The 25,541-nt window shown below is 46.8% G+C and overlaps 1 non-coding gene across 1 annotated transcript; it reads left to right on the top strand.

The window, feature by feature from the left end:
• The first annotated feature begins 15,735 nt into the window (after positions 1 to 15,735).
• On the top strand, positions 15,736 to 15,809 carry TRNAN-AUU (transfer RNA asparagine (anticodon AUU)). The gene has a single exon. It is a non-coding gene; the product is annotated as a tRNA-Asn (tRNA).
• The last annotated feature ends 9,732 nt before the right edge of the window (positions 15,810 to 25,541 follow it).

Genomic DNA, 25,541 nt, shown 5'->3' on the forward strand with positions numbered 1-25,541 from the left:
ACACGCGCAACACCTGACACACACACATATACAAGTGCGGCACCTGACACACACACGTACCATCAGACACAATAAAATAAACATGCAGCACCTGACACATGCATATACACGCAGCACCTGACACATGCATATACACGCAGCACCTGACACATGCATATACACGCAGCACCTGACACATGCATATACACGCAGCACCTGACACATGCATATACACGCAGCACCTAACACATGCATATACACGCAGCACTTGACACATGCATATACACGCAGCACCTGACACATACATATACACGCACACCATCAGACACACACATACACACGCAGTGCCTTACTCACACACACATGTACACGCGCAGCACCTGACGCACACACATGTACACGCGCAGCACCTGACGCACACTCATGTACACACGCAGCACCTGACGCACACTCATGTACACGCGCAGCACTTAATGCACACTCATGTACACGCGCAGCACCTGACGCACACTCATGTACACGCGCATCACCTGACACAGACATACGTATTTATGCACAGCACCAGACATACACTTGTACACACGCGGAGCACCTGATACTCACACACATATACACCCGCCACACCTGACACACACACACACACGTGCGGCAGCTGACGCATACATACGCACCATCAGACACACTCATATATACACGCAGCACCTGACACACACATACACACAGGAGCTGACACACACATACCCAGGCAGCACCTGACACACACACACATATACACGCGCAGCACCTGACACCACGCACTCACACGTACAAGCAATGCATTTCACGCCTACCTCCAGCCTCAGTTACAGGCTGCTGCCGCCTACCCCCCTCCCTGCATCAGCTGCAAAGGCAGCAAAATATTTTGACCAAAGTCTAAAGGCCCGTACACATTAAACGATGTCGCTCTGTGAGCTACATCGTCTAATGTTTCCCCTCCCGGGCCGGCCGGCGGCCGACTGTACACACTGAGCGATATGACCGCTCATATCGCTCAGTGACGTCACGCCCCCGCCAGCCCTGCATGAAGGTCGTGGACGACAGTCCACATCCTTCCTGCATGCCCTACCGACAGCGAAGATTGTTGCCGACCCGCGGGGCCGCGCATCGTTTGTCGCTGGCTGCATACACACTTAACGATAAAATGAGCGACGTCGCTCATTAAATCGTTAAGTGTGTACGGACCTTAAACAATTTGGTTTGGTTAATAAAATAATTTTGCACAGAACAGTGATGTTATACGAACATTTTCATTAAACATTTAAAAAATCAAATGTTTATTCTTACAGTGAAATTTTACATTTCTGAATAAAAAAAATAAATGTAAAAAAAGCGATGAAATTCCATAGACAAAAAACCTTACGGTTTCACATGTCCCATTAAGGCTTCTTAGACATGATCGAAATTTCAGAAGCCTGTTGTAACTCTTCCACTCAAACTCCAAAAAGCAATGAAATTCCGATCATTAAGGCTGACGCCTTAATGGACGAGTTCCTTGCGCAATACAGATATGGTATGCCATCACAGCCTGTGGGTAAGTGCAGATTCAGCACTCTCACAGAGTGAGATTGCTGTCACTCACACAATGGTGGAGCTGCTAATTCACAGATTTGTGTGCTCATTGGAATACACACATGCAGTCTATGCAACTGAAGGTCTGAGCGGAAGACAACGCTGCTCAGATGAGGTAAGAGTGTTGTTGATTGGAGGGAGGAGAGCGGTGTGGATGGGGGAACAGAAGTGTGTGGATAGAGGGAACACTAAGCAGCACTAATGGGGGGACAGAGAAACACGGGGTAATTCAGACCGCAGCAGCAGCAGCGATTGCAGTCTGAATTAGTTTGTGAGGTGCGCACGTGCAATGGCCGCACTGCGCGTGCGTACCCCAGGAGCCCAGTGAGATGCTATCACCCTGCCTGATTGATAGGCAGAGGTGGTTGCGGGGAAGGAGGGGGGCGTGCAAACAGCGTTAGAATGCCATTGGCAGGGCATGGTCTGCACAACGGAGGCGTTTCCGGACCACTGGGGGGTGGGCTGTGGCGGTTATCCCCCTGCCAAGAGCGCAGGATCCACTAAATTTACCTTCAGGATGTCAGCTACATGAATAGGGTAAGAGTGGTGTGGATAGGGGGTAGATTAAGCAGCAAGTATGGGAAGGGAGACAGAGCGGTGCAGATGGGGGAAATGGTGCAGATGGGTTGAAAACACTGGCATGGATGGGTAGAAAACTGGTGCAGATGGGAGAGAAGACAGTGTGCCATGTACTGGAGGAGGCAGAGTGACGTTGAAGATGGAAACACTGAGCAGCACAGAGAGAAGAAAACGGTGGTACAGACAATGCACAGGTGGGGAAAGACAGATGGTACAGATAAGTTAGTACAGACTAGCACAGATGGGAGAACACAGCAGTAGGGATTGGGGAAGACCGGGCAGCATGGGGGTGTATAGGGGAAGTAAGTGTAGATGCATAGACCGTAGATGGGGTATTATAGTTTAGCAATTAACCAAGATGTTTGAGGGAGCTAAATGTGTATACTAAGTGAGATGGATGTATGGAGTTAGAAGGATGTTGTAACAAGGTGGCTTTGTTGTGTTGACTGAATGGGATGGTTGTGGGCACTGTGTGGGATGGGAGCACCACAAAACTGCTCAGACCTTCAGTTGCATAGACTGCATGTGTGTATTCCAATGAGCACACAAATCTGTGAATTAGCAGCTCCACCATTGTGTGAGTGACAGCAATCTCACTCTGTGAGAGTGCTGAATCTGCACTTACCCACAGGCTGTGATGGCATACCATATCTGTATTGCGCAAGGAACACGTCCATTAAGGCGTCAGCCTTAATGATCGGAATTTCATTGCTTTTTGGAGTTTGAGTGGAAGAGTTACAACAGGTTTCTGAAATTTCGATCATGTCTAAGAAGCCTTAATGGGACATGTGAAACCGTAAGGTTTTTTGTCTATGGAATATATATATATATATATATATATATATCACAAACATATATGATTCATACATATATCACACACACATACATGATACATACATGAGAAAGACCTGGGATGGTGATGAGGCCAGGGCCCCCTGCTGATGTTGCGTTGAGGAAGGCAGTGTTCCAGGGCGGATGCCAGTCGGGGAGAGCGCCGCGCAGCCCGGGAAAAATACTGCTGAGGAGCTACATCTGGAAGAGCCCCTGGGAGGGAGAGTGCCACATGCCCCATCCTGCGCGGCAGACTCTGCAGGCCTGCACATGGGAAGGGAGGTCTCTGGCCACACGTACTCACCCTTCTGCTGAAGCCCCGCTGCTGTCCCCATCAGCGATCTCCAGCGGGGAGCGGGGCCAGGATGAACCTCAACCTGTGAGAACTATCTTCATGATCAAGAGATCTCATATGCAAGATAAGTATGTGTTGGGATAGGGCTGGGGAGGGCGGCTGCTCGGGCACCCCCCCGTCAAGTTAAGGAGATTTAACTGAGGAAGCACAAGGGAACTCTCGTCTGGGGACAACAACTGCAGGGAGACCACATCTTTTCAGATGAACATGGGAGGGCAGAAGGCTGCCTAATACTGAAGCACCCTCAGACATTAAACCATATGCAACAACTATTGCAAGCATTCCTGGGGGAAGTTCTGCAGCAGACGGATTTGCATACGGTGATGTCATCCAAGCAGTGGGCCAAAGTTGGCTGGAACCCTCATCTGTATATGAAAAGAGAAAAGGGGCATGCAGGGCATGGCGGCCTTTTGCGGCGCTTGGATAACCCCAAGTTTGCATTAAACACCCCCACCCTCCTTCGGTGTGGGGCTCATGTTGGCCATGCCCAAGCCCCTGAAGCATTCAAGCTGATTTCTTGCAGCAGCTGGGCACTGTAACAGCTTCAGAGCTGCTCTACAAGACAAGTAAAAGGGTGTGGGCCCTGCAGCACCACCTGCAGTTTGCATACACACATATATAGGACAGCATCTCTTATATGCCCCAGGGTCAATAAAATAGTATCCTTGTCTAGGCTATCCATCCCCTCAGATAAGGTATTTGTCCATGCCGCTACAGCACTACACACCCAGGCCGACGCAATTGCCGGTCTGAGTAAGGTACCTGAATGTGTATAAATGGACTTCAGGGTAATCTCCTGTTTGCGGTCAGCACACTCTTTGAGGGTAGCCGTATCCTGGGACGGGAGGGCTACCTTCTTGGATAAGCGTGTTAATGCTTTGTCCACCCTAGGGGAGGATTCCCATCGTAACCTATCCGTTGATGGGAAAGGATACGCCATAAGAATCCTTTTGGAAATCTGCAGTCTTTTATCTGGAGATTCCCAAGCTTTTTCACATAACTCGTTCAGCTCGTGTGAGGGGGGAAAGGTTACCTCAGGCTTCTTTCCCTTGTACATATGTACCCTCTTGTCAGCGACAGGGGGTTCCTCTGTGATGTGCAAAACATCTTTTATTGCCATAATCATAAATCGAATGGATTTTGCCAATTTTGGCTGTAACTTTGCATCATCGTAATCGACACTGGAGTCAGAATCCGTGTCGGTATCTGTGTCAACAATCTGGGATAGTGGGCGCTTATGAGACCCTGACAGTCCCTGCAACATAGGATCAGGCATGGGTTTAAATCCTGACTGTCCCAAAGCTTCTGCCTTGTCTAATCTTTTGTGCAATGAGTTTACACTAGCATTTAAAACATTCCACATATCCATCCAATCAGGTGTCGGCGGAGACACCACATTCATTTGCTCCCGCTCCTCTCTAATATAGCCTTCTTCCTCAGACATGTCGACACACGTGTACCGACACACTACACACACAGGGAATGCTTTTTCTGAAGACAGTTTCCCCACAAGGCCCTTTGGAGAGACAGAGAGAGAGTATGTCAGCACACCCCCCAGCGCTATATAACCCAGGAATAAAACAGTAACTTAATGTTTGCCCAGTAGTGCTGCTGTATGTAATTTGCGAATTATGTGCCCCCCCCCCCCTCTTTTCAACCCTCTTGTCTAACGTGGTATAAGCAGGGTAGAGTCCGGGGAGCTTCCTCTCAGCGGTGCTGTGGAGAAAAAATGGCGCTGGTGAGTGCTGAGGGAGAAGCCCCGCCCCCTCGGAGGCGGGCTTCTGTCCCGCTTAAACTGTAAAATTGGTGGGGGCTTATACATATATAAAGTGCCCAGCTGTATATATGTTATATTTTTGCGAAAGAGGTTTATATTGCTGCCCAGGGCGCCCCCCCTGCGCCCTGCACCCTTACAGTGACCGGAGTATGTGAGGTGTATGGGAGCAAAGGCGCACAGCTGCAGTGCTGTGCGTTACCTCAGTGAAGATCATGAAGTCTTCTGCCGCCTCTGAAGTCTTCTTTTCTTCTCATACTCACCCGGCTTCTATCTTCCGGCTCTGCGAGGGGGACGGCGGCGCGGCTCTGGGACGGACGGCGAGGGTGAGATCCTACGTACCAATCCCACTGGAGCTAATGGTGTCCAGTAGCCTAAGAAGCAGGACCTAAGGTGCAACTCAGATAGTAGGACTGCTTCTCTCCCCTCAGTCCCTCGATGAGGGAGTCTGTTGCCAGCAGTGCTCCCTGAAAATTAAAAACCTAACAAAATACTTTCTGTCAGAAAGCTCAGGAGAGCTCCTGAAAAGCACCCAGTCTCCACTGGGTACAGTATCAAACTGAGGTCTGGAGGAGGGGCATAGAGGGAGGAGCCAGTGCACACCCAGAACTAAAGTCTTTCTTAAAGTGCCCATGTCTCCTGCGGAGCCCGTCTATCCCCATGGTCCTTACGGAGTCCCCAGCATCCTCTAGGACATTAGAGAAAATAGGATTTTAATACCTACCGGTAAATCCTTTTCTCTTAGTCCGTAGAGGATGCTGGGCACCCGTCCCAGTGCGTACTGTGTCTGCAGTTATTAAATGGCCCTTAACTCCAGAACATTTATGTGGAGATGAAAACATCCAAGGAAGACTTGACCATCTTCCTTGGATGTTTTCCCTCTGTGTGACTGCTCTCCAGCCTCGGAGGGTTGCATCCGTGGTCCCTAGGATCCCGTCCTGGATCCCGAACCATCGCCCCTCTAGGTGGTGAGAACTGTGCAGCCACCAATGGAGTGAGATTCTGGTCTTGGAAGACAGGATTATCCTCCGGTGCATGTGTAGGTGGGATCCGGACCACTTGTCCAACAGGTCCCACTGGAACACTCTGGCATGGAACCTGCCAAACTGAATGGCCTCGTAGGCCGCAACCATCTTCCCCAGCAACTGAATGCATTGATGGATTAACACTCTTGCTGGTTCCAGAATTTGTTTGACCAGACTCTGGATCTCCAGAGCCTTTCCACTAGAAGAAAACCTCTTCTGTGTCCAGTATCACTCCCAAAAACAACAACCGCGTCATTGGGACCTACTGCGATTTTGGCAAGTTTAGGAGCCAACCATGTTGTTGAAGAACTGTCAGGGAGAGTAGATGTTTTGCACCAACTGGTCCCTGGATCTCGCCTTTATCAGGAGATCATCCAAGTACGGGATAATTGTGACTCCTTGCTTGCGAAGGAGGACCATCATTTCCGCCATCACCCTGGTGAAAATCCTCGGAGCCGTGGACAGACCAAACGGCAACGTCTGAAATTGGTAATGACAATCCTGAATTGCAAACCTCAGGTAGCTTGATGCAGTGGCTAAATGGGAACATATAAGTAGGCATCCTTTATGTCTACCAAAACCATGAAATCTCCTTTATCCCCCGGACTGGAGATCACTACCCTGAGAGATTCCATCTTGAAATTGAATTTCTTTAGGTAGAAATTAAGGGATTTCAGATTTAAGATTGGTCTGACTGAGCCGTCCGGCTTCTGGACCACGAAGAGGCTTGAATAAAAACCTTCTCCCTGCTGACTAAAGCTGATTTGAACAATCGGTGAGGGGGAACGTCTTGAAACCCCAGTTTGTACCCTTGGGACACTATTTGTAAAACCCACGAGTCCAGGTCCGAATGAATCTAGAACTGACTGAAGAGTTTTAGACGTGCCCCCCACTGGTGCGGGCTCCTGCAAGAGAGCCCCAGCGTCATGCAGTGGATTTGGCAGAAGCAGAGGACGATCTCTGCTCCTGCGATCTTGAAGAGGCTACAGACCTCTTCCCTCTTTTCCTTCCTCTACCTGCAAAGAAAGGGGAATCTTAACTTCTTGCATATCTATTGGGCCGAAATGACTGCGTCAGATAATGATGCGTCTTCATCCGTTGAGAGGGAACATAGGGCAAGAAGGATGACTTACCTGCGGGAGCTGCCGAGATCAAATTAACTAGGCCGTCGCCAAACAAGGCTTCACCTTCATAGGGAAGAGACTCCCTTTCTTCTTGGAGTCAGCATCAGCATTCCCTTGGTGAATCCACAATGCCCTCCTATCCGAGACTGCCATGAAATTGGCCCGTGAGCACTTGTGCCCGGTGTAGGATTTTTAAATATGTGTAGTTTACTGTATGCAAGGGTTTAAAACCTTTTAGGAACTGAGATCTAAGGTGTATTACATGTAGTTTAAAAAAAACAAAAAAGGTTTATTTTATGGCAGTAGTTTCCAAACTGGGGTTCTTGCACTGGTAGCATAGTTTGGTGGTCCAGGACCAATTAAAATTATTTATACTTTATTAAATTGGCAAAACCATTCCCTCACAACATAACTGAACCTGAGGATGACATGCTATAAACACAATTTACTTAATTTTATATTTTTTTCTGAATTTCTCAATAAAAAAAACTTTGGCCTAGGGGTGCCGTGAAACAAATTTTGATACTCTAGGGCAGGGGTGTCAAACCCATGGGCCGCATGCCGCCCCCAATGCATCCTTTTGTGGCCCACAGGCCGGGGTCCGGCAGGGGTCCTTTTGTGGCCCGATCACCTTGCTTAGAGCGAGGGCAGGAGAGTGCAGCCAGAGTCTTTGCTTTCTATGTGCGGCACCATCTTCCCGAAGAGATCACCGGGAAGATAGTGCCTCTTCCACTGGCTACAGCACAGGTATACTGGGGTGGGGTAGCAAACTGGGGGCCCCAATGGGCCCCTCCAGCAGTCCCTCTACCAAAACACGTCTTTTGGTGGTTTTGCGGTGTTGTTATAACTACATGGTGACGATACTGTAGCACAGAGATTTTCAACCATTTACAACTCACGTCACACAGAACAAGATTTAAATATTGACAAGGCACACTGAAATATAATGGTGATGCATGGTGCAGTATCGTGTCCTAGGATGTCATGTCGCAGCTTCTCCATAGGTAACGCCTGAACAGGCCCGGTGACAGGGGGGACAAAGGGGACACTTGTTCAGGGCTCCAAGTATTAAGAACAGAAATAATGGGGCCACAGTGCCAATATTGCTTTTTAAAGTGTATCCACCAACTGCTCAATTTAAGCAGGAAAACAATTAACAGGCCAACTAAACCCTCCCCCCTCCTTTTACCCCATCACTTTGTCCAGTCCCTGTGGTCCATACTGTATTGCCATTATTATGCATGTTGCTGTGCTGGCCCTTTTCTGAATGTCCCTGCCACCGCCACCGAAGAGCTGGATAGCCCAGTATGAAAACCACCTGCTGGCCTCACTGACGGTCCGAGTCAAAGGCTCCATTTTTTTTAAAGATCCCTCTGCCAAGTTAAGGGGGGTTGAGGGGGCCCCAGAGATATCAGTGCACTGGGCCCCGAGATTTCTGTTGCTGGCCCTGACCCTCAGGGGCGTATCTACCCCTTGGCCAGGATGGCACTTGCCAGGGGCACCATCCAGCTGTGCTAACCGTGGCTAAGGGATAGAGTTCTGCAGTCTCGAAAGGGCGCTATGGCAATCAGCGTGGGACTGACCAATTAGACGGTGAGGGAAGGATACTGAAATTGTCCCAACCCTGTTACAGTTTGAAACGCCCCTCAACTGCTGTCCACTGCTTCACTCCTAGCTCTGCCCCTTTGAAATTATTAATCCCTACCCCCCGGTAGGCGGAGTTCTCCAGGCCCATACTCAGGAGTCACCACTGCTGTACATTATGTGCCGGTTGTAGAGGCAGAGCGGGGAACATCAGAGATCGCCACAAATTACACAGTGGGCAAGGAGATGGCTGGAGACAGCTGCACAGCCATGCCTTGCAAGTTCGAGAGAGCTGTTGAATTTCAGCACTTCAAGTCAGAGCCTGCCCCCTGCTGCCCAAGCAGTCCGTGACAGTTAGTGTCGAGGAGGGGGGGATTTGTGCATGTGTGCTATCAGTGTGTGTGTGTGTGGGGGGGTGGAGGATGTGTGTGACTGTGAGGGAGCTGTCAGTGTCAGTGGGGAGAGGAGCAGGAGGGAGTTGTCAGTGTGTGGAAGTGATGAGAGTTGTCAGTACTGGGGAAATGTGTGTGTGTGTGTGTGTGTGTGTGTACTAGATTTAGGAGTGTGTGTTTGTGAGAGGTTTCAGTTGGGGAATTAGAGTTCATACAGTAATTAAATGTTTTCATATTGAGAACTACATCTCCCAGCATATACAGTGTGCTGGGGATGCTAACAAGCTTTATTTAAAAGTTTAAAAAACATTGCTTTTATGACTGCAATGGTTTAAAAGGGAGAGCTATAAATCAATTTATCAGTGAATGATCGCAGTTTGAGCTGTTACATTTTACTGAACCACCTATCCCTCCACACTCACTACCTGTCCTCAGGATACATTTACCATCCCGGCAGACGGTATACCGGCGGTCATTTGACCGATGTTGGAATCCTGACACCACTTGGGAGACTGGTGCCGGCACACAGACAGCCAACATCCCGAAGGCGAGTATTGGAGGGAGGGTTAGGACCGGGGGAGCGGGTGATAGGGAAGGCACTAGGAGGGGGGGGGGGTTAGTCCTAGCTGCCACCCCCTGAGGGTTAGCCCTATCCGCCACCCCCCCCAGAGGGTTAGGATTAGGTATCATGTGACTGCTGGAATCCCGAGCGCCGGATGCCATACCCAACCCCCTTTACTTTTTCAGGCATTTCTATCTCTCCTCTCTCTATGGTGTTCCGATTGCCCACTTTCCCTTGTGCTTTTCTCTCTCTCTCCTTTGTTTAGAGCATCAGTTTCTGTAGTCCACTTTATCCTTATTTTTTCCAGTGTTTCACTATCTCTCTGATGTAATGAGGATGTATGGTCTAGAGGGATCAGTAATGCATTGTACTGTATAGAGGCGTCAGGGATGTAGCGTAGGGTATAGAGGCGTCAGGGATGTAGCGTAGGTTATAGAGGCATCAGGAATGTAGCGTAGGGAATAGAGGCATCAGGGATGTAGCGTAGGGTATAGAGGCGTCAGGGATGTAGCATAGGGAATAGAGGCGTCAGGGATGTAGCGTAGGGAATAGAGGCATCAGGGATTTAGCTTAGGGAATATAGGCATCAGGGATGTACTAGCAGGTATATAGAGGTCAGTGTACTGTATAGAGGGGTCAGTAATGCAGTGATGGTTATAGAAAGGTCAGTGATGTAGTGTAGGGTATAGAGGGGTCAGTTATGTAGTGTGGGGTAAAGAGGGGTCAGTAAAGATACTAAGCTGAAGTACTTAGAACACTTCTTGAATTAAGACACAACCTGCAAGAAAAAGTATGCAATATGGGTGAAAAGGCAAATGTCAGAGGTCTGATACAAGTAACCAGCTCCACACCTTGCACCACATAGCGTTATGTTAAACTGGGATATGTTCTTTTTTGGTGTGTGTGTATGTGTGTGGGGGGGGGGGGTGCCAAAGGAAATTTTTGCCATTGGCTCCTTTGGTCTAGAACCAGCCCTGATCACAAAATATTTTTGTCTAAGCAGACTGGACATTGATCAGCGTTGGCTCATTCTCAGCCCCCCGCCCAGCCTCTGCTGCCAACAGACTGCTATTAGCTAGTTAACCTTCTGCCTTCCCTATCTATGACACAGACTGCTGCTAATGCTACCAGACTGTTCCCAGTGGCTTCACACCAACAGTGAATCCCAGCCGATGATGTAGGGCAGCGTGTGGGGGAGGGGGTCAGTTGCTGTGGCTCCAACATGGTAACCGCCAATGGACTGCAATGCTTTATCGAAAGGGGGGGCGCCAGTCCCTTACTTTGCCAGGGGCGCTTGGACCCCTAGCTACACCTCTGTTGACCCTAACCGATACCCCTAAACTAACCATAATTCCTGCAGTAAAAATCCATGTTTCTATGTATATAGGGGGTCATTCCGAGTTGATCGCATGCTGCCGTTGTTCGCTGCGTAGCAATCAGTTGAAAAAAATGGCTAATCTGTGCATGCGCATGCTCCGTAATGTGCATGCGCATCGTACGGGTACAAAGTCCATTGTGGTTTTGCACTAGTTCTAGCGATTATTCCAATCACAGAACAGGCCACAAGGAGATTGACAGAAAGAGGGCGTTTCTGGGTGGCAACTGACCGTTTTCAGGGAGTGCTTGGAAAAATGCAGGCGTGGCAGAAGAAATGCAGACGTGGCTGGGCATTCGCTGGATGGGTGTGTGACATCAAAAGCCGTCCCTCGGTTGTTAGAATCAACGCACACGAAGTGTAACTACAGTGCTGGTCTTATTTTGAAATGATTTTGCAGGCGCTCTGCTGCTCAAGTGTTCGCACTTCTCCAAAGTGAATATACACTCTCCAGTGGGCAGCGACAATGCGTTTGCATGGCTGCTAAAAACTGCTAGCGAGCAATCAACTCAGAATGACCCCCATAGTGTATTGCAAGAAAATATCTGTAAATCCAATGGTACCGTAAGTGCGGTATATACTCGCACTTCTTTGCGGGGTGAGAACATCTCCCCTAAGTGAAGTCAGCCCTATGAATAGAGTTTGTGTGATCCCTGTGCAGCAGTCACAGAAAGGGTTCATCTCTGCAGTTTGTCACTCAAATTACATTGCTGCATTTTTTTCTAGAAGTGGATCTGAGAGCTGTTACCCGCAGACCAGCTACAATAATTATCCTGGGTACTCACTAGACCAGTGGTTCTCAAACTGCACCCTGGGGTGCCTCAGGACACTTGCAGGGGTGCCTTGGATTGGTGGTCCAGGACCAATTCAAAATATTTATAGTTAGTGTTATAGGCAAAACCAGTGCTGTTGGCTGGCAATCATAACATATGTGCACAAGCAGAAGCAAATCCTGTCCCCTACCAAAGGGCCAGTGCTAGGGTGTTTGGCGCCTCCCTGCAAACTATTAATTTGGGCCCTCTCTCCAATACTTAATAAAGGGACAGTGCGCTCCTTAAAAAAAGAAGGTGTGGTATCACAAGGAAGGGGCATGGCCACACAATAGCACCCCAAATCAAAATACGCCACACAGTAGCACTATCTTATTGTCATTACACCGCATGTAATAATAATAATAATAATACCCACAGTCGCAGTGCCCTTTATACACATAACCACCATATCAGTGCAGCTTACACACATAATGCCAACAGTAGCAGTGCCCCTTCTACACATGCCCACGGTGGCAATCCTTTACATGGCAAATATCAACCTGGTTTTGCCATGTAAAGGATTGCCACTTTAAAAACAAACAATCAAACAAAAACAAAAAAAACAACAGGAAAAAACACAAAATCTCTCACTTTCTGATTCTCACACCCTATTACATTCCTCTCTATATATTTAAATGTTTCTATTACTGTATGTTCCCTCTTCCCTTCTCCAAACTATACACATCAACATTTTTTAGTATTTCCAGGTAAGTTTTGTGATGTAGGCCATGCACAATTTTAGTTGCCCTAATGTATTTACAGCCTTCTGGAGATATGGCTTCTGGAACTGAACACAGGATTCTAAATGTGGCTGTACCAAGGACCTATACAGTGGCATTACAGGTTGAGTATCCCTTATCCAAAATGCTTGGGACCAGAGGAATTTTGGATATCGGATTTTTCTGTATTTTGGAATAATTGCATACCATAATGAGATATTATGGTGATGGGACCTAAATCTAAGCACAGAAGGCATTTATGTTTCATATACACCTTATACACAAAGCCTGAAGGTCATTTTAGCCAATATTTTTTATAACTTTGTGCATTAAACAAAGTGTGTGTACATTCACAGAATTCATTTATGTTTCATATACACCTTATACACACAGTCTGAAGTTCATTTAATACAATATTTTTAATAACTTTGAGTATTAAACAAAGTTTGTGTACACTGAGCCATCAAAACACAAAGGTTTCACTATCTCAGTCTCACTCAAAAAAGTCCGTATTTCGGAATATTCCGTATTTCGGAATATTTGGATATGGGATACTCAACCTGTATTACTTTTTTCTGCTACTGGTTCTTTAACCTATGCAAACAAGCATCTGACTTGCCTTTCCTATTGCTTTGTTACATTGCTTACCTGAAATAGTAATACTTAGATAGCTTTCCTCTTGCCATTATAATGCCCTTAATATTATAGTTAGCCTTTGCATTTTTGAGACGTGTATGATTTTGCATTTTTTGGCATTAAATGTTGCCATGTTCTTGACCATTCCTCTAGTCCAGGGGCGGAACTGCCAGAGACAACGGAGTCAGTTGCCGCCGGGCTCCAGCCCTAAAGGGGCTTCCTCCATTGCCCCCCGGCTGTTACGTGCCCTTCCTACTAAATAGACAAAGGCGCTACCAGCAGGGTCTCGCAGTTTGTACATTCCATGCCGTAACACCCTTCTTTCCACCTTCACAATGAAGCTATTGGTACTTTGCAAAAAAAAAAATTATTAGCATTGCAACTCAGCAGATCAATGCAGTGTGCAGCCACACACTCCATATATCTGCTCAGCCACAAAGCTGATTATTTCTTCACAAAGTACAAGGTGAGCTCCAAATAGAATTCTCTAGCTTAGATTATACCTTTCTATGCAAGGGTAAATAGCTCAATTGTTTGACTGCAATGCCACAGGAAATGGTTTGGATCCAAGACAGTGTGACTGAATAATAAAGAAACCTTAAGATGAGTTCATGAATGTTGTATAAGTATTAGTGAGAGAAGGGGTCAGGAGCATGCTAGGCTGCAAAAAATAAGGTAGGCTGCAAGTGAAAGTAATGATCTCCTATATATTTTCCCAGATCTGTCACTCTGTGTGGCTAACTCTGGGGGAAGTCACAGCAATGGGCGGAGACGGCAACTGCAGGACGATACACCAGTGCCAGCAGCAGACCGTAACAAAGTGACAGATCAGGGAGAATATATAGGAGGTAGGGAGGTGGCCATGGTACATGGCTGGCCAAGGGACACTAGCTCATGTACCCCTTTACCACTGAGGCTGGCCACCAAGGATGGACCTGTCACCAGTGCACATGCAATAACCTCTTCTGCTGCCCTCTTTGCAACTCAGATTGCCCAGTGCTCCCCTTCGCTAACAGTCCACAAAGTTTCCCCATCTCACGATCTGCCTCCTCACCCCCACTTTCATCTCTACAGCACACGCGCATATCATACAAGATCCCATCATGCGTACGTAGGTCTGAAATGCAAGAGGGAGGTTGGGGGGAGATTGGCATGCGCCAGCAACACCACACAGCTCACTGTGACCACAGTGGAGAGGCGCTGCAACAGGACAATACACCAACCTCGGAGCAAGGAACTGCGTCGGTCAGGAGGAGAACTATTTCAATAGCATAAAAAGGTTAATGCGTCCCACCCTATGGACACCAGACTCATCAAGTCACTGTTGCCAGAGTCTCATACAATGACTCTGAACCTCTAAGCACACTATTTGACTGTCCACACCCTGCTGTGCCTATTACCCATCTCCTCCACCACCCTCAACACTGACCCACACATCATTCACCCACAAAGATACAATAAAGGTAGTTTGGATAAATTAGCTAAATGAAATGGATTTAACCAATTTATCTAAATGACCATTTTTGGATGTTTTCCAGTGTTTGTGAACAAATGGTCAATTGTAATTTGCTGCCACATATTAGCATAATTTTGTTTCAACTAGAAAAAAAAATTGGACAGATAATCTAAGTGTGGATCCAGTTTAAAGGTCCGTATTCACGGCCCGATTTTGGGGAGAGATGTGTGCTGAGCGAACTGCTCAGCACACATCTCTCCCCCCGCTCAGCACAGCGTGATGTGTGCTGAGCGTACGGGGGGTGGGGGGGGGCGCTCATTTCACCCCCTGTGTAGGGCATTCTGTGTGTATCCAGCTTAACAGGTGTGAGCATCATACAACTACTGACTTGCGAGTAACTATACAGCAGCTCCATACCTTGTGACTTGAAGAAACACCAGTTAACCCCGGGAATGCTGCAGTCAAAGCAACAATTCCTCTTCTTCAATTACCATTTTAATAATAGGGTAAAGAAAATGAAGTGGATTTTTGAAAGAAAATAATACTGTCAATATACTATTAAAACAAATTAAAATGGTAAAAGTTATTGTACTTTAAGTAAAAATAAAAGAGACAAAATATCAATCCCAGTTTTGGATTACTTTAATTAACAAAAAAAATGCATATTGCAGAGGATAGTTTCAATCTGCCTACCTCTGGGTTATGGGCCCAGCATGCTTCCATTGCAGTACTCTGCTGCACATGTAAGTGCAAGAGATCCTGAAGCACTCACTCATCATGGGAAAGTACCAATGTGTTTCTTCGTTGGTTGATGGAAGAAACATCTTACAAAAACTCTCCAGATTATTGACTTTTTAAAGTTTTTCTAGGAAACGTTTTAGATGAATGCTTATTAGCCTTTGTCAGTATGGACTTTTGCAAAGTGTCTCTGTGGCGCAATCGGTTAGTGTGTTTGGCTATTAACCAAAAGGTTGGTGGTTCAATCCCACCCAGGGATGTAATTAACCTTGTGATCAGATTTTGGTGATATTTAAGTAGACAAGTCAAAATTTCAAACCTCCTCTTATGGTGTAGGGTACATGGCCTTCTCTGATGTAATCAGAGTTAGATTTGATTCAGTGATTTTATAAAAAACAGCTAGGAAGCACAATTTAGCAGTGGGTTGCAGAGAAAAAAAATATGCTGGCAGAAAAATCCAATCGAGTGATTAAACAGCTCTTCATTTTCTGGCTTTATTTTTATGCTAACAAATTTGTTCTCTGAAAAGTGTCCACAAAGCCAAGTCTCTGATTAACACCTTTGTAAGGATGGTTTTTCACCTATTACTAAATTAAACTTGCTTCATTGGAAAGGCAGCAAGATGCATCCTCATTTCAATGTCTACTGAAATAATACAAGTTGACACCAGGAAACATTAACGCCACTGCATCCTTGCTGCTTTCTCATGTGGAAGTCTGTTTAATGTGAAAACAAATGTGTGTGTTTTTTTCAACCTGGAAGCCCAACATCGATTAAGATCGATCTTAAATAGACCCCTGGGTTTTAAGGATAACCATGGTTGAGTCCAATGGTTAATTCACATTGACCGAAGTTCTAATTAAGTCACCTGTGCTCAAGCATGATATCCTTAAAATCTGGATTGCAATGACAGCATTTTGGAACTATGCCTAAGGGTTTAATTTTTACATTTATCCACTGACAATAAATCTACCTACAATATCCCTGTAACTGTTATGATTACAGTATTTCACTAAATAATTTAATTTGCTGAACCTTCTGTAAAAAGAAATATTAAGCTGCTGTAATTCCCAGATGCAGCAAATTTGTTAGCTAGTGGGCAAAACCATGTGCACTGCAGGGATGGGGGGGGGGCAGATATAACATTTGCAGAGAGATTTAGGTGGGTTATATTGTTTGTGTGCAGGGTAAATACTGTCTGTTTTGTTTTTACACTGCAATTTAGATTTCAGTTTGAACACACCGCACCAAAATCTAACTCTCTCTGCACATATTATACACCCCCCCCACTGCAGTGTACATGGTTTTAGCTAATAAATTTGCTGCTGTGATCAGATCTGAGTTAAGCCCTATGTATTTGGCACTGGCAAAGGGTTAGAGGCCTTGCTGTAGAGCTCACACCTTTCTTATCATGCATTGTAATATTTCCTATGTCCTGATGTTGTGCTCTCTGCTCCATCCAAGTAAACAGCAATGTAGCATGGCTATCAAAGAGCGTGAAGATTGCAGATTTCCTGGGATTAATGCTAAGGAATGCTATTCCAGAGGCTGCTGCTTTAATTCAAGTGTCACTGGGGTTAAATGGTGTTTTTACCTTAAAAACACAGGTAGAGTATATAGTACAGTGGTAAAGTGGGAGCATGTAGTGCTATTGATTACAGATTTGATGGAGCTTAAACATGGATAAGGTCCATGGCTCTAAGAGTTTATCTTGTGTATCCTTTATTCTTAGTCATGGTCAGATAAGATTAGAAAATACCATTTAAGTGGAAATTTCCTGTTAGCTGTTTTTCAGTTTGCTCAACTGTCTGATTAACTGGTCCTAAAAAAAGGACCAAAGGAGCTAAATTGCCCCGTGATCTAGCTAAATTGCCCCAGTTAAAAAAAAAAAAAAAACTAAGCTGCTGTAATTCCTGGATGTTTCCTTACTGCATCAACAGGAAGTGACAAGAAACAATGTAATGTGGAACCGTACAGCAGAAGGGATTGCGGCTACCCCACAATAAGTGCAGCGGAATGTAAGAAGAGGCATATACAGTGTGGTGTGGCTGTAGATGAGCTTAGTGGTTTCTGTTAGAGTTCTTCTACTTCTAACTACTCGTACATAAATGAGTAAGCCGCCGATTTATTAAACCTGGTGAAATGATAATTTGCATGGTGATAAAGTACCAGCCAATCAGCTCCTAATTGCCATGTCACATGCTGGGTTTGAAAAATGACAGTTAGGAGCTGACTGGCTGGTACTTTATCACCTTGCACTTTATCAGTTCACCAGGCTTAATAGATCTGCCCCAATGTTTCAAAATGGAATGCATCAAGAGAACGGTGTTGGTAGTATAAAACTACCTACAGCACCTGGTATTCCCAGGTGGTCTCACATCCAAGAACAAACCAGGCCTAAAATCAGGTGATATTGGGCATATACAGTGTGGTGTGGCTGTAGATGAGCTTAGTGGTTTCTGTTAGAGTTCTTCTACTTCTAACTACTCGTACATAAATGAGTAAGCAGCCGATTTATTAAACCTGGTGAAATGATAATTTGCATGGTGATAAAGTACCAGCCAATCAGCTCCTAATTGCCATGTCACAGGCTGGGTTTGAAAAATGACAGTTAGGAGCTGACTGGCTGGTACTTTATCACCTTGCACTTTATCAGTTCACCAGGCTTAATAGATCTGCCCCAATGTTTCAAAATGGAATGCATCAAGAGAACGGTGTTAGTATTGTAAAAATACACACAGCTCCTGGTATTTCCTTGTGGTCTCCCATCCAAGTACTAAAACCAGGACCAACACTGCTCAGCTTCCATGATCAGGAGAGATTGGGCAAATCCAGTGTGCTGTGGCTGTAGATGAGCTGGTGGTTTCTGTTACAGCTCTTCTACTTCTAACTTCTGGTACATAAAAGAATACATGTAAAAATTAAATGTACCAAGAAAATGGTGTTGGTAGTTTAAAAACACCTAAAGAATCTGATACTACCAAGCAGTCTCCCATCCATGTATTAACAAAGTCCAATACTGCTTTGCTACAAAAATCAAATGAGATTGGGCATATCCAGTGTGGTGTGGCTTTAGCTAAGCTTTGTGGTTTCTGTTAGAGCTCTTCTACTTCTAACTACTGGTACATTAATGAATATGTATAAGGTTGTAGTTTATCCAATATGCCTTTACTACCTTACCTTTCAACCCCCCCCTCCCTCCCCTCTTCTCCTTATAGCTTCCTTAGTTCTCTCCTCCTCGTGTGTGCGTTATTTGTTTTCTCATACGTCCTAGAGGATGCTGGGGTCACATTAAGAACCATGGGGTATAGACGGGATCCGCAGGAGACATGGGCACTTTAAGACTTTCAAAGGGTGTGAACTGTCTCCTCCCTCTATGCCCCTCCTCCAGACTCCAGTTTTAGTATTGTGCGCAGTGATACTGGATGCACTACAGGGGAGCTCTACTGAGTTTCTCTGAAAAGACTTGTTAGTTTTTTTTATTTTCAGGGAGGCTGCTGGCAACAGTCTCCCTGCTTCGTGGGACTTAGGGGAGAGAAGTATGACCAACTTCTAGTGAGTTCAATGGCTCTGCTTCAGGCTGACAGGACACCATTAGCTCCTGAGGGTGCTGATCGCTGGGTACGCCTAGATGCACACTCCCGCAGCCTGCCGTCACCCCCTTACAGAGCCAGAAGACAGGTGAGTAGCAGAAGAACAGAAGACTTCTTCTTCAGTGACGGCATTCTGAGGTACCGAGCAGCGAGCGGAACGCTGCGCGCCATGCTCCCACACAAACACAGGCACTGCAGGGTGCAGGGCACGGGGGGGGGGGGGCACCCTGGGCAGCATAAATTCCTCACAAAAGGCTGGAAAAAGTGGACATTAGTGCCTGGGCACTGTCCTTACCCCGCTAGCATAATTAATTATTTCTGAGCGGGACAGATACGCGCCATTACAGCGGCGGGGCTTCTTCCTCACCTCACCAGAACATCTTTAGAGCATTACAAGTCTATCACTATAGAGTTTATTATTTCCCAGACTGTGTACTTTTGGCGCTGGATTGTGAGCTGAAAAATCCTCTGTGTCCCTCTGACAGATTTACTGACGGTCTGTCCCCCATAAGCCGGTGTGTCTGTGGGTACTTGGTATATGTGTGTCAACATGTCGGTGGCTGAATGTTTTTCCCAAGAGGAAACTATATTAGGAATGCAGACATATGATGGTGGCCCTGTTGGCACCACCAATAACTGACTGGGTAAATGTTTCAGTAATATCAGAGTAAGGTTGGATAAATCTGTGTCCCAGACACAGACGTAGAGAATAGATGTGATATTCATGGCTATGTTTCTTTTCCCTCAGGCCCCGCTGGGTCGCAAAAATGTTATTTTGCCCAGTTACTACACACTGATACTGACACGGATACTGATACTTATGTCGACCATAATGTTTCCTGATTAGATCCAATATTGGCAAGGAGCATTCAGTACATGATTGTGGATATTAAGGACATATTAAAATCACTGAAGACCCTGCTGTTCCTGACAAAGGGGTCTATATGTATGTATATATAGATATATAATGAAAGCTGATGTAACGTTCCTCCATCTCTGTTTGAGAAAGTCTGGGCCAGCTCGACAAGATGGTTTCAAATCCCCAAAAGGATTCTGGTTGTTTATTCATTTCCCGCCGCGGACAGAATAAAGTGGGAGTCACCCCCTGTTCTGCACGGGGCCCTGTCACAAATCCAGCGGATCGTATGCAGGAAGCTACATTATTTCTAGTTATGTAACCACGGGTACATTACTTAGACCTGCCATTACATGTGCATGGGTGAGTAGTAATATTCAAGAATTGGTCGAATACCTTGTCATCCGATATAGATACCCTGGAGAGATGGGATACTCCTTACGTTGTATCATATCAAGGACACTGCAGCATACTTACGTGAGACTGCAAGGGATATAGGACTCTTGAGTTCACGGGCCAATTTCATGGCAGTGTCGGATAGGAGGGCATTGTGGATTCACCAAGAGAATGCTGATGCTGACTCCAAGAAGAAAGGGAGTCTCTTCCCTATGAAGGTGAAGCCTTGTTTGGTGACTGCCTAGTTAATTTGATCTCGGCAGCTCCCGCAGGTAAGTCAACCTTCTTGCCCTATGTTCCCTCCCAACGGATGAAGACGCATCATTATCTGATGCAGTCATTTCGGCCCAATAGATATGCAAGAAGTTAAGATTCCCCTTTCTTTGCAGGTAGAGGAAGGAGAAGAGAGAAGAGGTCTGCATCCTCTTCAAGATCGCAGGAGCAGAGATCATCCTCTGCTTCTGCCAAATCCACTGCATGACGCTGGGGCTCTCTTGCAGGAGCCCGCACCAGTGGGGGCACGTCTAAAACTCTTCAGTCAGTTCTGGATTCATTCGGACATGGACTCGTGTGTTTTACAAATAGTGTCCCAAGGGTACAAACTGGGGTTTCAAGATGTTCCCCCTCACCGATTGTTCAAACATTAAGTTACTGTGCTGTTCCTGGGTTATATAGCGCTGGGGTATGTGCTGGCATACTCTCTCTCTGTCTCTCCAAAGGGCCTTGTGGGGGAAATGTCTTCAGTAAAAGTATTCCCTGTGTGTGTGGTGTGTCGGTACGCGTGTGTCGACATGTCTGAGGAAGAAGGCTATATTAGAGAGGAGCGGGAGCAAATGAACGTGGTGTCTCCGCCGACACCTGATTGGATGGATATGTGGAATGTTTTAAATGCTAGTGTAAACTCATTGCACAAAAGATTAGACAAGGCAGAAGCTTTGGGACAGTCAGGGTCTCAACCAATGCCTAATCCTATGTCGCAGGGACTGTCAGGGTCTCATAAGCGCCCACTATCCAGATGTTGACACAGATACCGACACGGATTCTGACTCCAGTGTCGATTACGATGATGCAAAGTTACAGCCAAAATTGGCAAAATACATTTGATATATGATTATGGCAATAAAAGATGTTTTGCACATCACAGAGGAGCCCCCTATCCCTGACAAGAGGGTACATATGTACAAGGGAAAGAAGCCTGAGGTAACCTTTCCCCCCTCACACGAGCTGAACGAGTTATGTGAAAAAGCTTGGGAATCTCCTGCAGATTTCCAAAAGGATTCCCCTTTCCCATCAACGGATAGGTTACGATGGGAATCCTCCCCTTGGGTGGACAAAGCATTAACACGCTTATCCAAGAAGGTAGCCCTCCCGTCCCAGGATACGGCTACCCTCAAAGAGTCTGCTGACCGCAAACAGGAGATTACCCTGAAGTCCATTTATACACATTCAGGTACCTTACTCAGACAGGCAATTGCGTCGGCCTGGGTGTGTAGTGCTGTAGCGGCATGGACGGATACCCTAGATAAGGCTACTATTTTATTGCCCCTGGGGCATATAAGAGATGCTGTCCTATATATGTGTGTATGCAAACTACAGGTGGTGCTGCAGGGCTCACACCCTTTTACTTGTCTTGTAGAGCAACTCTGGAGCTGTTACTGGGTGCAGCTGCTGCAAGAAATCAGCTTGAATGCTTCAGGGGCTTGGGCATGGCCGACATGAGCCCCACACTGATGGGGGTGTATAAAGCGATCTAGGGGTCATCCAAGCGCAACCCCACAAAGGCCGCCATGCCCTGCGTGACCATTTTCTCTTTTCATATGCAGACGAGGGTTGCAGCCAACTATGCCCATTGCTTGGATGACATCACCGTATGCAAATCCGTCTGCTGCAGACCTTTCCCCAGGAATGCTTGTACTAGTTGTTGCATATGGTTTGATGTTTGAGGGTGCTTCAGTATTAGGCAGCCTTCCGCCCTCTCATGTTCATCTGAAAATATGTGGTCTCCCTGCAGTTCCCTTGTGCTTCCTCAGTTGAATCTCCTTAACTTGACGGGTGTGTGCCCGAGCAGCCGCCCTCCACAGCCCTATCCCAGCACATGCTTTTCTTGCGTATGAGATCTCTTGATCATGAAGATAGTTCTCACAGGGTGAGGTTCATCCATTACATTTTAAAGTAGGAAGGTACAAATTACATATTCAAATTACATATATGTGCTGGATTCAAATGTTTTCCCCCCTTCCTTTCTCAATTGTGCCCATCAGCAGCTATTCTAATGTTGCTGCCAATGGGTGTGACACATTCATTTCTTCTGTGGGGTACACTGGACTCCACAAGGATTCAGATTGGGGTGTAGAGTAGGATCTTGATCTGAGGCACCAACAGGCTCAAAGCTTTTGACTGTTCCCAAAATGCTCAGCGCCCCCTCCTCTATAACCTCGCTTCCATGAACAGGGAGCTCAGTTTGTAGTTGGTGCCTTCAGTAGCAGGCCACTTAAGAGGGGGCTGCCTCAGGCAGCCTATTCTTAGCTATTAATTTTGACAAGAAAAGAAGAACTTTTTTTTATAAGAATCTACAAGGGCTGCAGCAGGCTAGGTCTAATAGACATCTTTACTGCAGCTCCATCACTCCCAGCGGCGCAGTATACTCCCGCGCCCTGGTTGCTGGGTCACTGCAGCGGAGGCTCCGGTTTCTTCCTAAGGTAAGTCACACACACACCGCCCTCCGGGATCACGAGGCCGCTGATGAAAGGGAGGTAAGGGACTTCTGTGCCCACACTATACCGTGATCCAGCGTGGCTGTAGGGGGCGGGCCATGTGCGCACTGGCGTGGACACTGATTACTGGGCAGCTGCTCCACTAGCCACCAGGGACAGTTAAGGAGCACAGCTCTGGGGGGTTTTCTCTTATATTAACCCCATTTTGTACTACCCGCAGTGCATTGTGATAGGTAATAGAGCCTGATTCAGGTTGGATTGCAATCGCAATAAGCAGTCCAACTGCAAAAATTGCTAAGAGCATACGCATGCGCCTGCATTTTCTGCGGCACCCCGCAGTTAATGCGATCGCCTCTGACTGTCAATCGGTGCTGGGGGGGGGGGGGTCAGCAACACTCCATTTCCAAGTCGGAGATGGAGCGGTGCGTGGGCAGGGCTTCAAAATGGGGTCGGCAACGGAGAAACAGGAGGCGTGGTCAGAGCGGTTGCATGACATCACATGCAGCAGCTGCGATCACAAAAATGGTGGCGGCTTCCTGCGCACACATACAGTCTGCACCAACAGGAGGCTAACCCATTTTTTATGATCACGCTGAACTGCACTGCGACTGCAATTTCAGCGTGGTCAAGAAGGGAGGCGGCATGCTGGGTGGCCCCAGCATGCGAACCAAAGGATTGCAAATTCTGTTACTTAGCAGAATTTGCAATCCTTACTGAATTAGGCCCATTGATTACAAAATGTATTTGTAAATATTTGAAGTTTTTCTTCAGGGACTAACACAAAAGATGCTTGGGGCTACTAACACATGGGTAAGCCACGTAAAGCTTCCCATGGGTCAGTGGCATCACAACGGGGTTGCGGCCCACACCCGAGTGTCACCCGCCAAGGGGGGTGACACCAAAGTGCCGGCTCCTCTTCAGTGACAGAATATGGGTGTTTCACTGTGACATTACGTGCAACACCCAGTTTCTGTCACTGTGCAGGAGCCAGCACCACTCACACACTAGTCCCCGGGTGCAGCACTCAACCCCCGGGATACCCGGAGCAACAAAATGGAGATTCAGGCCAACAGGCCACACCCCTACCTATGAGACCATGCCTCCATTTTACCATTGCGCTGCTTATCTGCGCGCACTGCATTACAATCTCCCTCGCTGCCTCTCTGGGTGTCACCAATGATAGTGACACCTTTGCCATGCTTGTAGCAGCTGGTCCTAAGATCTACGCCTCCAGCCCTGAGTGTTTGCCCTTGTGACTTGTTGATCATCATAGCGAAGCAGATTCTTACAGAAAACTGCAGGGGCTTAGATTGAAAAGAAAAACATTGACGAACCCATCATTTCAGCAACAGGGTCTGCCACACGGCTGACTGAAATGACTGGTTGGTTTGGACCCCCACCAAAAAAGAAGCAATCAATCTCTCCTTGCACAAACTGGCTCTACAGAGGCAAGATGTCCACCTCATCATCCTCCGATTCCTCACCCCTTTCACTGTGTACATCACCCTCCTCACAGATTATTAATTCGTCCCCACTGGAATCCACCATCTCAGATCCCTGTGTACTTTCTGGAGGCAATTGCTGGTGAATGTCTCCACGGAGGAATTGATTATAATTCATTTTGATGATCATCATCTTCTCCACATTTTCTGGAAGTAACCTCGTACGCCGATTGCTGACAAGGTGAGCGGCTGCACTAAACACTCTTTTGGAGTACACACTGGAGGGAGGGCAACTTAGGTAGAATAAAGCCAGTTTGTGCAAGGGCCTCCAAATTGCCTCTTTTTCCTGCCAGTATACATTCGGACTGTCTGACGTGCCTACCTGGATGCGGTCACTCATATAATCCTCCACCATTCTTTCAAAGGTGACAGAATCATATGCAGTGACAGTAGACGACATGTCAGTAATCGTTGCCAGGTCCTTCAGTCCGGACCAGATGTCAGCACTCACTCCAGACTGCCCTGCATCACCGCCAGCGGGTGGGCTCGGAATTCTTAGCCTTTTCCTCGCACCCCCAGATGCAGGAGAATGTGAAGGAGGAGCTGTTGACGGGTCACGTTCCGCTTGACTTGACAATTTTCTCACCAGCAGGTCTTTGAACCTCTGCAGACTTGTGTCTGCTGGAAAGAGAGATACAATGTAGGTTTTAAATCTAGGATCGAGCACGGTGGCCAAAATTTATTGCTCTGATTTCAACAGATTGAATCCTGGTTAAGCGAATTAAGGGCTCCATCCACAAGTCCCACATGCCTAGCGGAATCGCTCTGTTTTAGCTCCTCCTTCAATGTCTCCAGCTTCTTCTGCAAAAGCCTGATGAGGGGAATGACCTGACTCAGGCTGGCTAGGAAGGATGTAACGTTAAAACATTACACCGTATATGGCGAAATTATGTTTCTTGGTGTGAGGCCAGGAATGCTCCTACGGAAGAAT

The sequence above is a fragment of the Pseudophryne corroboree genome, unplaced genomic scaffold (assembly GCF_028390025.1).
Source record: "Pseudophryne corroboree isolate aPseCor3 unplaced genomic scaffold, aPseCor3.hap2 scaffold_321, whole genome shotgun sequence".
NCBI classification, from domain to species: Eukaryota; Metazoa; Chordata; class Amphibia; order Anura; family Myobatrachidae; genus Pseudophryne; species Pseudophryne corroboree.